This window comes from Anolis sagrei, chromosome 3 (genome assembly GCF_037176765.1).
Source record: "Anolis sagrei isolate rAnoSag1 chromosome 3, rAnoSag1.mat, whole genome shotgun sequence".
NCBI lineage: Eukaryota > Metazoa > Chordata > Lepidosauria > Squamata > Dactyloidae > Anolis > Anolis sagrei.
In genome coordinates, this window is record NC_090023.1 from 99,236,504 (window position 1) to 99,248,800 (window position 12,297).

Here is a 12,297-nt window from a genome sequence, read left to right on the forward strand (position 1 = left end):
TACACAGTATATACACTACTCCCCCTGTCTATGTTTCTGAACTTAAGGAAAGAGGAAACTGTGGATAATAGTAAATCCTACTGAGATGAATTATTTTTGCTGGTAATTACCACAGAGTATTCCTGAGGGACCTAGAAAATTCCTAGCAGTATCCTTTTTGGGGAATGTTTGCACTGATAATACCTTTATCACTCAGAGATCGAGAATCAGTCCATGGTGTGGCAGCACTCCATCTTTCTTAGACCAAAGATATTCAAATGTCAGTGTGCAGCACAGAAGATTACAGTGAATGTCTTCTAGGATGAAAAGGGAGTGATTTTGCTTGATATCCTTGAGCCTGGGACAACAAGGAATAGTGACCACTACACTGCATCACTATGGAAACTTTAAGAAGTTATCTGTAAGAAAGGATCACAGAAACAGTTGGATGCAACCCATTTATACCATGATAATACAACGCCCCATACTTCTTTGTTAATATCATAAGTTCTTGCACAAATTCTATGGTTACTAGAAATTTTTATGAACTATACTTTAGAAACACTTTAGAAACTAGATTCCAGCACCCCCTAATTTTGTAATGAGTGTTGAAACATTTTTTTTTCATTGATCGCACAGCCCTAACCTCTACCTCTACCTCTACCTCTACCTCTACCTTTACTTATTTGATTGGATGAGAGAAAATCTATAGGAAAGAATTTTCTAGATTTATCACAATATTGTTTCTGAACAACATTGTGAACACTATTCCATATTTAAAAAAGAAATAAACATAGTTCTGGGTTTTAGAAGAGAGGGGGAATGTATATTTAAGCCTTTTCTTACTTATAGGTTCCCCACTCCAAATTTCCTCCTTTGGTATTTCAAAATATGGAGCACTGACATACAAAAATATAATTTATCCTTGAACTATGGCATAGTCCTATCTACATTTGAGGGTTCGTGAATACACCAGAATCCATGCGTTTCTAAAACTCAGCTCATGATTTTCTGGATATGTGCAAAAATGTCAAGTGTAATTCTTAGGCATATAAAGAAATGGAAGATACTTCATGGTTACATAACTGAGCAATGTCTGAAAAGCACACAAATTCCTATTTCTGTGGATTTTCCCTCCACCGTTGGCCAAAACAAGATGCATGAAGGGTGATGCATATGTATAGAGTGTTGACCTATATGACCTATAACTTCCATGTTAAACATGACATGGTAAGAGACTGCCAGCATCAGTTTTCCAAATAAGAAACAATGACTGAGTGAGTTTCAACATTTACAGCCAAGAATCAGCTGGACTGATATTGAGCATGTGTCATGTAGCCTTACATGTTAAATGGTTCTGGTTCCCACATAAAAGAGGATCTGTGATAGAGTTTCTTTTAGTTAAACTTCCTGGTCAATATTCTTTTATCATAAGAGATGTAGAAAATGAAGCTTTTTTAATACTATCATACACTGATGGTTTAGGCAGAAAAAAGCACATCCAGAGTAAGCACAGTCAAAGATGTGTGCAGCAAACAAAGAAATGGTAATCAATAAAAAAAAAAAACACACACACCTCAAATCAAACTGCTCAGTTCTTTTATTTCAAGGCATGGAATCTCATGCCGTGAATATTTTTCTGTCTTGATGACTTCAATCTTAGCAGCAAAGATAAAAGGGCCGAGTTCTTTTTAAACTTCAAGATGATAATCAATACTCTGATGAAACCTTCAGTCCTACAGAGGTGCAAAGAAACTTTCCCTCTTCTTATCTCTTTGTGTTGGGAGGAGTAGTACTCCTGTTTAATTTGGTAGAAGGTGTTGATTGATTTAAAAATTAGATTGAGCTGGAAGACATTTACTTACATGAGATGCTAATTCTGTAGTTTCCTTTACTTTTTCAGGAGGCTTTTAAAAAACATTTCATTTTGGCAGCTTCCATTCATCAAGAACAGTGAGTTCCAAAGGGGAGAGAAGTCGGCACAGACATGTTTGCAGTGAGGCTGTTAAAGGTTCCTCCCTAAACTACAAACCCCAGAATTCTGCAGGACAGGCCCGTAGCCAGGATTTCGTTTCGGGGGGGGGGGGGGGGGCTAAAAAAATTTCAGGGGGGGTTTCGGGGGGGGGCTGAGTTTCAGGGGGGGCTGAGTCTGAGTGAAAGAGGGTCTAGCCTAGCAAACCTTTTGTATCATTACCCCAATACCCCCATACATATGGGATATATTGAGAATGGTGATCAAATCATGATATTAATAAACATAACAGTTTAAATAATGCACCAGTAAGGCCTTTTCGCGAACCACCATGAGAATTTCGGGGGGGGCTGAAGCAGGCATGTAGCCCCCCGGCTACATGCCTGCTGCAGGAGGCAGAAACTGGATTTTAAGTGGATTTTTTCTCTAGTGTGATGAAATGGTTTTAATTGCTGATTATACTCTAATAAACATTATGCCTTATTCTCTCAGCAGCCAAACTTCAGTTCACCTTGACAGATGTGTGATGCAGTGATCTGAGTAATGGATCAGGATTCAAATTCTTATTCCATCATGGAAACCCACAGAGTCACCTTGGGCAAGGAAGACAATACAAACCATCTATAAATAAATTTTGCCAAGAAAATCCTAGAACAGGTTCCTCTTAAGATTGCCATAAGTCCTAAACAACCTGAAGGTACAAAACATCAACAAAAAGAAATAATGTCTGGAATTCAATATTGGACTTATATCTACATAAGTGGACTTGTGACTGTGAGAAGTAGAATTGGGCTGTTTCATAATATCCATATTCAGTAAAGGGATGCTGTAACATTACTATGTAGTAAGCCAACAAAGTCATTATCCCAACAATATGCATCAGTGTTGAAGGGCATCAGTAGAGCCTAGTGTACATCAGGACACTTTTTTTGGCACCCGGATACATTTTTTTCAGTGTTCGCACAGCTTTTTACATTTGAAAAGAACAGTACAGAGTAAGGTTTAAAGCACTGGACCGGAAACAGAGAGATGCAAGTTCAAATCTCTACTAAGTCGTGGAATGAACCACAAAACCTTGGGCCACTGTGTTGTATTAATAGTGATTAAATGATCAATTGACGTTAGCTGCTGTGTAGATATAGTAGGGAGAGGGAAATAATGTAAGTGGATATGTAAGTTCCTAGTACAGTACTAGTACAGGAAGCATAAGAACAACAATATTAACATATTGTGATGCACAAATACTTCCAGTTGTATTCTCTCAGATCACTAGTCTGTCTGTCTGTCTTTCTCTCTCCACCTATCTATCTACGCTATTTTTGTCATCAGGTTTTTGCTAATGGCAAAAAACCCCAGAAACTACCACAGGAGGGTCCTGAGAGTGATATCATAGAGAAAGATACAAAGAAAACTAAAGACAAACAGCAGTAACTGAAAGGGGGTGGGAGCGCAGTCTGAATTCCTTCAGAGATACAGAATAAATATTTTATTATAACTACAAAACAATGTACTTTAACTGTCTTTCACCTGTTTGACTTTTCATCAGAAAGTACGTGCTAAGCATCCAATGAAGTACACTGCAGTCTGTAAAAGCATATGCCAAAGAAAGCTTGTTAGTCTTCAATGGAAGATGTGGCTGAGTACATAAGGGGGGATACTGGACCCTGCTGGTTTTGTGACAAAAGACTAGAACAACTATACTCCCTAAAAACTGTGAAAGGTATTCCTTAGTGTAAGGGAGGGGGAATCAAAGCAAACCCCAATTTGATGTGGCGGATGTGTCCCTCCCCCTTAACATGATCCTTATATTTCTCCTTGACATAAATCCTTTCTACAGCCTTACTCTTGTAGCTGCTGTTTTGGTTCTCTGTAGAGTCTGCATTACATAGCAGGGTTGGACAACTATGGAAGTCTAGAGGTACACATTAGCCCTCCAGGAGAAAAGTAACTGTTTGTCCCAAGTGCCCCATGGGGGACATGGAGGCATTATCACAATGGTTTTGTGCCTCCCTGGGGCCACGAAAAGGCATTTGGGGTTATTTTGAGAAGGCATTTGGGGTTATTATCTCTTCCTCCCTCCCTTCCTTGACTCGCTTCCTCCCCATCCCCTCAATTCTTGACTTCCTTCCTCTTTTTGTTCGTTCATTTGTTCATTCCTTTATTCCTTCCTTCCTTCTTGGGGATCAGGGCTCTGGAAAAGATGGGCTCCTTGGGAGGAGAAAAAGAGATATGGCAGCCTCTTGCATTCCTTTACCCCAATTAAGCATCATACCTTGTCTCTCTCTCTCTCTTCTAAGTGGTCTCCTCTCTCTCTTGCTCTTTCTCTCTCTCAATTCCCCCACAACTTTTTCTTTATTTCTTTGCAAAGGAAGGCTCCCCAATTGCCTTGCTTGCCCCAGGCACTTGCTGCTGCATGGCCAGGAAGGGTGGGCCCTAGCTTTCCCCCCCCCCTCCCTCCCTCCCTTCCTTCTCCATCCCACCTTCATCTTGTATCACTGCCCCACATTTTCCAAAAAGGCTGTCCTTTATTGCTCTTCCTCCCTTGGGAAGAAAAGGGGTAAGCCAGGCAGCAACTATAACTCCCCTCTGTCACAATCAAAACCATCCCAACAGGTAGCCATGCTGCCTCTGCTGAAAAATCTCCAGAGAAGGAGACTCCACCAGACTCTGAGGCAGCATATGCCACTGTCTGAAATGACTTCAAGGCACACAACAACAGCCATCTTAATTAACTTGACTCTCTCATCAGCCAAAAGCAGCCCCACATTTCCCATTAAAAGACTGGTACATTTACGTTTATTTATTTATTTATTTGGCTTGTATACCGCTACTCCCAGTTTGGCTCGGAGCGGTTTACAGAAACAAATTAAAACAATACAATTAGCTTTAAAATTGTACTCTGTTTGATATATTGTATTAGTTTTTTTCACAGGTTTTTAACACTACAAATAAAACATATGCAGTGTGCATAAGAATATGTTCATGTTTTTTTTCAAACTATAGTCTGGCCCTCAGCTGGCTGAGGGACCATGAACTGGCCCTCAGCTTTAAAGGTTTAGACATGCACTTTTGATTAGAAATTTTTAACAAAACTTCAGTTCATTTGAATAAGGTTTTATTTTGATTTTTTATAAATCCTATAAAAACAGGAGTTAAAAGTGGGGGAATACACACTGCATTTTTGTATCCTTGTACATATTTGTGGAATCTTGTGTGTATGGATGACTGCAGTTGTAATTGGTAAATAAATAGCTAAAAGACTCCATCTGTCTGCAGTTTTTTGTCACTGTTTAGTGAGCAAAACTGTTTTCCTCTGTAACCTGGTTTATTTCCAGAAAGCCACAGGCAAGCTTTACATATGCATTTTGACCTTATTTTCCCATAATCTGGTGCCCTTTGCCCTTCACAGATAATAAATCTGCGTATAGCATCACCAAGAAACAACTTCAGAACTACATGGTGTTATAACTCTATGCAAAGAGGGACACTCATTACATATTATGCTGTTAATAGTGTATTATAGTCCTGGACAACTGATGAACATTTTGAGGGTGGTCTTTTTCCAATTGGCCATGGAACTCACTTTTTGTAATGTCTTCTTTGCACAGATCTCCTGAAAAAGATAAGTAAAGGGATTTTAGCATCTTTGAGACTAAATGAAAGAAGTTGTGGCAAATTTTTTGAAGACTGTGGTCACATCCACACTTGCCAAAATAACCTGGAATACTAAGAGCCAGCACAACTTTGCAGTGCCTTGGGACCCTTATCAAGTACAAATGACTGGCCAGAAGAACAGCACATTGGGACCACCGCCAATGTTTCACTAGCCAAAAGTAACTCCCTGGAAAAAGTATTGCTGTTGATGCCATTACTAATGAGGTCACAATAGGGCACAGTAGAATTAATGCAGTGTGATACCACTTTAATGGCCATGGTTCAATGCCATGAAATCATGGGAGATGTAGTTTGATGAGGCACCACCACTCTTTCATAGAAAAGGCTAAGGACCTTGTAAAATGACAACTCCCATGATTCCATCACATTAAGCCATGGCAATTAAATTGAGGGACTGTACCCATTTTTTTAAAATATATAAAATCATGGGATAGCTAAGGGCCCTTCCACACAGGGCCCATAATGCAGGTGCTCCTGTGGTTTTACCAGAGGTGTCCAAAATAAAGAAAAACTGAATTCAGGACAAAGCAGAAAAAGCCTGCTTTGTCCTGAATTAATTTGATACTGCATTAGACGTGGGTCTTCCTGAAAAATCAGTATGCAGTATAGGCCCTGTAGAGTCTGACTGCTCAATAGTCCTGGGACTACCAAGAGGTCAGTTTGCACAGCCCCAAGGGCAATACTCCTTCCCCAATCCTCACAAAAAGTATTTAAAAATACAAATTACTTACCCAGCTGCCATTAAACTGCTGCCAGGAAAGATCTGGCAGCAGTTTAATGGCGGCTAGGTAAGTAATTTTGTTTTTTAAAGTCTTTTTGGGAATGGTTTGAGTATCTATGTATTCTCCCAGAAAGTACCAGGAGGACATCTAGACACCCCACCCCCACCCCACCCCCCGCAGAAAGCATGGGCTTTTGGAGCTGGTGTGAGGACTAAACCCAGTTCAGTGTGGACTTTTCCGCTGTGTGGAACCAGCCCAAGTGAGGTTCCTAAACTTTTAATGGACTAAATAGTTCACTGGACTGAACTTTTAATGGACTAAATATTTCATTGGACATCCACTGCATAGAAAGAACAGGAAAATAACATTCCAACATTCATGTTAGTTGCTGAAGTGGTCTGTCTGCAGCATTGCTCATCCTTACTTTTGAAGGCCAGTCAACATATACTGTATTTCCTTGAATCTAATGCTCACCTTTTTTTTGGGCTAAATTTCCTTCCCAAAATTAGGGCACGCATTAGACTCACTTAGAACAGTAATCTTAGTGCAAAGCCAAACCAAAAGGGGAAGATGCTTCAGGAGCTGTGCCTAGAACTCCTCTTCGAGGAATGTCATCTCTAATTTCATGCTGTGTGATCCTAGGACTTGTAGTTTGGTGAGGCACCCGCATTCTTTGGCAGAGAAGTTTCAAGGCTTTGTAAAACTACAGCCCCATTGATTCCATAGCACTGAACTAAGGCAATTAAAGTGGATTCATTCTGCAGCATAGATCCACCCCAAGGTTTTCTTTTCCATCACTGGAAGTTTTAGTGCTCTAACACAATTGTTTATAATGAAGGAATTCTAAGCAGGCAGCAACTGTAATGGTTAAAACAAAGAAACTTAAGCTTAACCCATGTCAACTGTTTTCTCTAAGTGTGTTCTTTCTGTATATGAGGTGGGTTAAACTCTTTAAAATCAATGTTGCTGTTGTGCGCCTAATAGGCTTTACCATATTCCAGGCAATTGTAATTTTGAGAGCAGAAAATTTCATTAGGACACATCTCAAGAGGCCACACTGTTTGATATCCCTTTAGAAGTCTGTGTTTTCCTTCAAAACATATTCAAGCTAAGATTTGACTAGCGGTGTTTTCCTTGATCACTGTTAGTACTTTTGGGAATTTCAAATTATTGGTACCTTTGTAGTCTAATAATAAGGTGATACTCTCTGTCCTTGGAAATGTTTGAGGGAATCCTGATTTGCTGGGCTGTAATGTCTATCAATTGATGTTGAGCGTATTTCACTAAAATGTGTGCAAGATTTTCTCATGCTCACTCTCTCACGCTCTTTCACACACACACACATTTCAAAGTATTGTTTTCTTCTAGTTACTGTTCTTTTATTTTCCTTGTGCTTTGAATAAAAAATTGCATCACGTATCATGAGAGAAACAGAATCTAAGTTGATCAAATAATAATAATAAGGCATGACTGTCATAAGCTCCTGGGCCATTTTAGCTAGACATGACAAACTCTATCAGATTCAGCATGAGTTTTCAGAAGTGCTGCACTGACATTGGGAATAGTTGACAAAACTCAGAAAATCAATTTCAAAAATGTCAGCTTTCTGATGGACTAGAGAGAAGCATCCAGAAAAGTGTTTCCTCCTCATCATTTCTCTTTTTTATGACGTTGATAGATTGATTTTATTTCTTCCCCATGTCAACTTTTTGTCACTGAAAACCAGATAAATGTAGCTCATTTTAGAGGTAAAGTTCATAAAGGTTATACAGATAGATCGCTGAACACAGGGCACAGATTGCATCTGGAAAACAGCTAACTGTGGGAAAGCTCTTCAGATTGTTTTGTATGCACTGACTGTCATTCTGAATAAGATAACAGTCTGCTTCCTCAGTGCTAACTCCTGTTTTTATATAATTTTTATTTCATTTGCATATATACACAAACACACCCTAAACAACTAGCCTACCTATCACTACTAAAACACAGAGACAAAAAAAGAATATTTAAGACCAAAGCTCAGCATGCCATTAACCATTATTCCACATTCTTTCCCATTGCTTCAATGTTTAACCAAACTTTGGGCACATTTAAAAATGCATTCCTGTATTTATTCCATTTCTGTTTTCCAATGCCATCTCCAGTAATGCACTAGTGCATTTTGCAGTGCAGCTACTCATCATCACACAGCTTCTTTGATCAACAGCAGCAAACCAGTCTCAGCGGTTTTGATCTCTATCAGACATTTGAAAGTTAGTCTTTTTTTGTAAAGCTAACTGCATCTAATTACACATTCAAAATCTGAGCCACCCATGAATACCTCGCATTATAACAAGGACAATTCACAACAATTAAATATTGCAGGAAACATCCTTCCCTGTCATTCTCTTTCAGAGAAACGTGAAGGTAGAGAGATGAGCATTAGATGATATAATGGCTAATTAAGAAGTCCTACTACTTTGACCCTTCAAACCCTGGTTCCACTTTAATACTGTTGGACCTCCAGCTGTCTCTGGCAAACAGACAGTCCAGCCACCTTCTGATCTACCAGTATAAACTCAGAGGCGGCTTCATAGGTCACCATTTTCCCAATAGGAACGGTTCTTGCTTCTGAAGTTTTCATACCACAAATGCTCTCTCTGTATTTTTAACATCCACAGCTGAATCTGCAGATAGGAGTAATATCACAAATATTTCCACTTCCACCAAGTATTTTTCCTCCAGGTCTTCCCATCGACATCTTTCTTTTGTCCAACTACACCTTTCATACCCCCAGTCCAGGTATGCTAAGCAGTCACTACCAAAGACTGCAGAGAAATGAAAATGTTACCACCTCATCCCCCAATTCATCTATGACATCTATGACAGCCCTACTTTTCTATAATATTTGAGTGGTACTGCATCTTTTAAAACATTGTTTTGTAGTATCTGGCACTACTAGGCACTGGGAAAGTATTAACAAGAAAAAAGGTCATGTCCAAGGATTTACAATTTTAAGTGAAAGCAATGATGCATTAGGGAAGAAAGATCAGCCAAGAAAAGAAAGGCTAAATGTATCTGTAATAAATAAAAGCAGGGAAGAGAAATAATAGTTTTAGGTGTAACTACAGCATTTTTGTCTTTTGAAAGAAAGTTTACAGGTAGAAGAGTATAGAAATTGTGTTCTGAGCCCCTAAAGCACTTGAGAATGAGAGAAATCACTCAAAAACATGCGGGATATCAAATTTGCCCATGCTGTTTTGTGTCAGTGATGTGTAGCAATTGGTGTTCCAATGGGCAGTCTTTTGGTGAGCTTTGATGTTGCGGTGCTTGTCCCAAGTTAGACTCTAGAGTTGATGTCAAAAGGGACTGAGCCTGATGACATTATTAAGCTTATTAAGAATCAACCACAATTGCTTGGAGCATGCCATTCAGATAAAAATAGACAAATCAGAGAATCTAACAATAGAGATAATGCAGAAAGAGAAAGAGATTTCTCAAGAAGCTATAGTAGCTTCTTCAATTTTCCTGCTTCTTGGCAGGGGGTTGGACTGGATGGCCCACAAGGTCTCTTCCAACTCTATGATTGCAGCAGTTGGAGTCAGCAGCATCTGGGGAAGGCAAACCATTTGTTTTCAAGGCAGTGCTCTTGCCCCCAAGATTCCTTCTCTGATGCTATGGTACAGAGAAGAGAGAACGGATTCTGGAAACCCTAGAAAAATTTATTCCATAGGTTTCAAAAGATTCTAGTACCTGGAATTTTTTCTTGAAAGCAAATAGCCAGTGTAGTTGTTTTAGCATTGGTTTTACTTATATCTTGGTGACTGAGGTTCATTAGAAGGCCAGTCACTCTGTTCTGCTCTAGCTGAAGCTTCCAAACATTTCTTACTGGCATAGATTAGTAGATCGTAATCTATACTCCGTCCAGGCAGTGGAAAAGACATTGTTTAGAATGTCTCAAGCTGCCATTGCCATCGCATTAGGTAAAGAAAAATGCCAGAGGAAGCTTTCCTTCCACCTTCCCACATGCTATACCAGCATTATTGACAGGAGACATTATACATTTTTGCCATACAAAGAAAATATTTTGCATAATCCTTCTATTTCTTGATCATGTGAGAAAGCTATCCAATTGTCTTCATAATTATTTCAGAGCTGAGAGTGCTTCATCTAGACCAGCGTTTCTCAACCTGGGGGTCAGGACCCCTAGGGGGGTCAAGAGGGGATTGTTAAGGGGGTCACCAAAGGCCATCAGAAAACACAATATTTTCTGTTGGTTATGGGGTTTCTGTGTGGGAAATTTGGCCCAATTCTATCGTTGGTGGGGTTCTGAATGCTCTTTGATTGTAGGTGAACTATCAATCCCAGCAAATGTCAAAGTCTATTTTCCCCAAACTTCACCATTGTTCACATTTGGGCATATTGAGTATTTGTGCCAAGTTTGGTCCAGATCCATCAGTGTTTGAGTCCATAGTGCTCTCTGGATGTAGGTGAACTACAACTCCAAAACTCATAGTCAATGCCTGCCAACCCCTTCCAGTATTTTCTGTTGGTCATGGGAGTTCTATGTGCTAAGTTGGGTTTGTCCTTGTTTGAGAAACAGCACTGCCCACCACCCAGAAAACAACAAAGCATTTTCTGAAATGCAGTTCTCTGCTTTGCAGTCTGATGTAGCTGTGTTTCTGGTTTCAATTGGAAGAGTATTGTGTATGTTTTGTGTGTAAATGTATGTGAGAGAGGGAACATGCATATATAGGCAGCCTCTGAGTAAACATCTGACATACTGGATGCATAGTTAAGAACGGGGTGAGACAACCGGAAGTGAGAGAAATCTACCTCTAGAAAGGGAAATCAACTCCTGGAAAAGTTGGGAAAAATCCCAGCAACTACAACTCCCAAATGACAAAATCAATCCCCCCCCCCCCACCAACACCACCAGTATTCAAATTTGGGCAAATTTGTGCCACATTTGATCTAGTGAATGAAAATAGAGCCTGCGTATCAGATATTTACATTATGATTCATAACAGTAGAACAAAATTATGTTATGAAGTAGCAACGAAAATATTTTTATGGTTGGGGGTCACCACAACATGAGGAACTGTATTAAGGGGTCGTGGCATTAGGAAGGTTGAGAACCACTGAGCTAGACTATACCTTGTACATCTTTCTTGGATTATATAATTAAGAGCATTAAAATAGATCAATGCAAGATTTTAAACCTATTTTTGAATCATGATAAATCATAAAATGAACTTACTTTATTTGATACGTAACATCTTTCTCTTACATTATTGATAAGAAACATAAGCACTTATTTATACAGAAGCTCTGTTATGGTAGATTAGAAGAGAGAAGATCGGCTACTCTTTTTGTATATCCAACAACCTGGCCTTTGAAAATCTTACTAGGTTTAAACACCATTTAATATGTCAGCCTTATGCCAAGGTATGAAATGAGATTCAGAGTGGTGTATTTTTCTCTCCCCCCCCCCCCTTTTCCTTCTAAGGTTAGAGTGAGGCACGATCTCGCCTTTATGGAGTAGTAATGAACTGAGCCCAAAAGCTTAGCTATGATTATGTCAACAGTTTAGAACTAATCTGGATCAAAATTCAATAGAGGATTTCATTCACCTAGAAAATATGCAAGTTAAAAAACAGCTTGGAAAGGGCATTAGTGCATGGTGAAATCTAGGAGAGATTTGCATATCGTTGAGACAATTGGGAGAAAGAACCCTCATAATTTAAGGATGGGAAAAGTAATTGCCATGATTAGTTAGACAGACAAACTGAAATGGGAAATTCTTTTTCTTCGATTTTGCCAGAATTTGGCCATGTAATTTGTGTCTGATTGAGTGGAAAAAGCAAGAGGAATAAAATATAATGTCTCAAAAGCGAAGATCATGATGCACTGTTTTCTCTTTCTCTCTCTCTCTCCCTCTCTCTCCATCTTTCTGTCTCTCAAGACAGT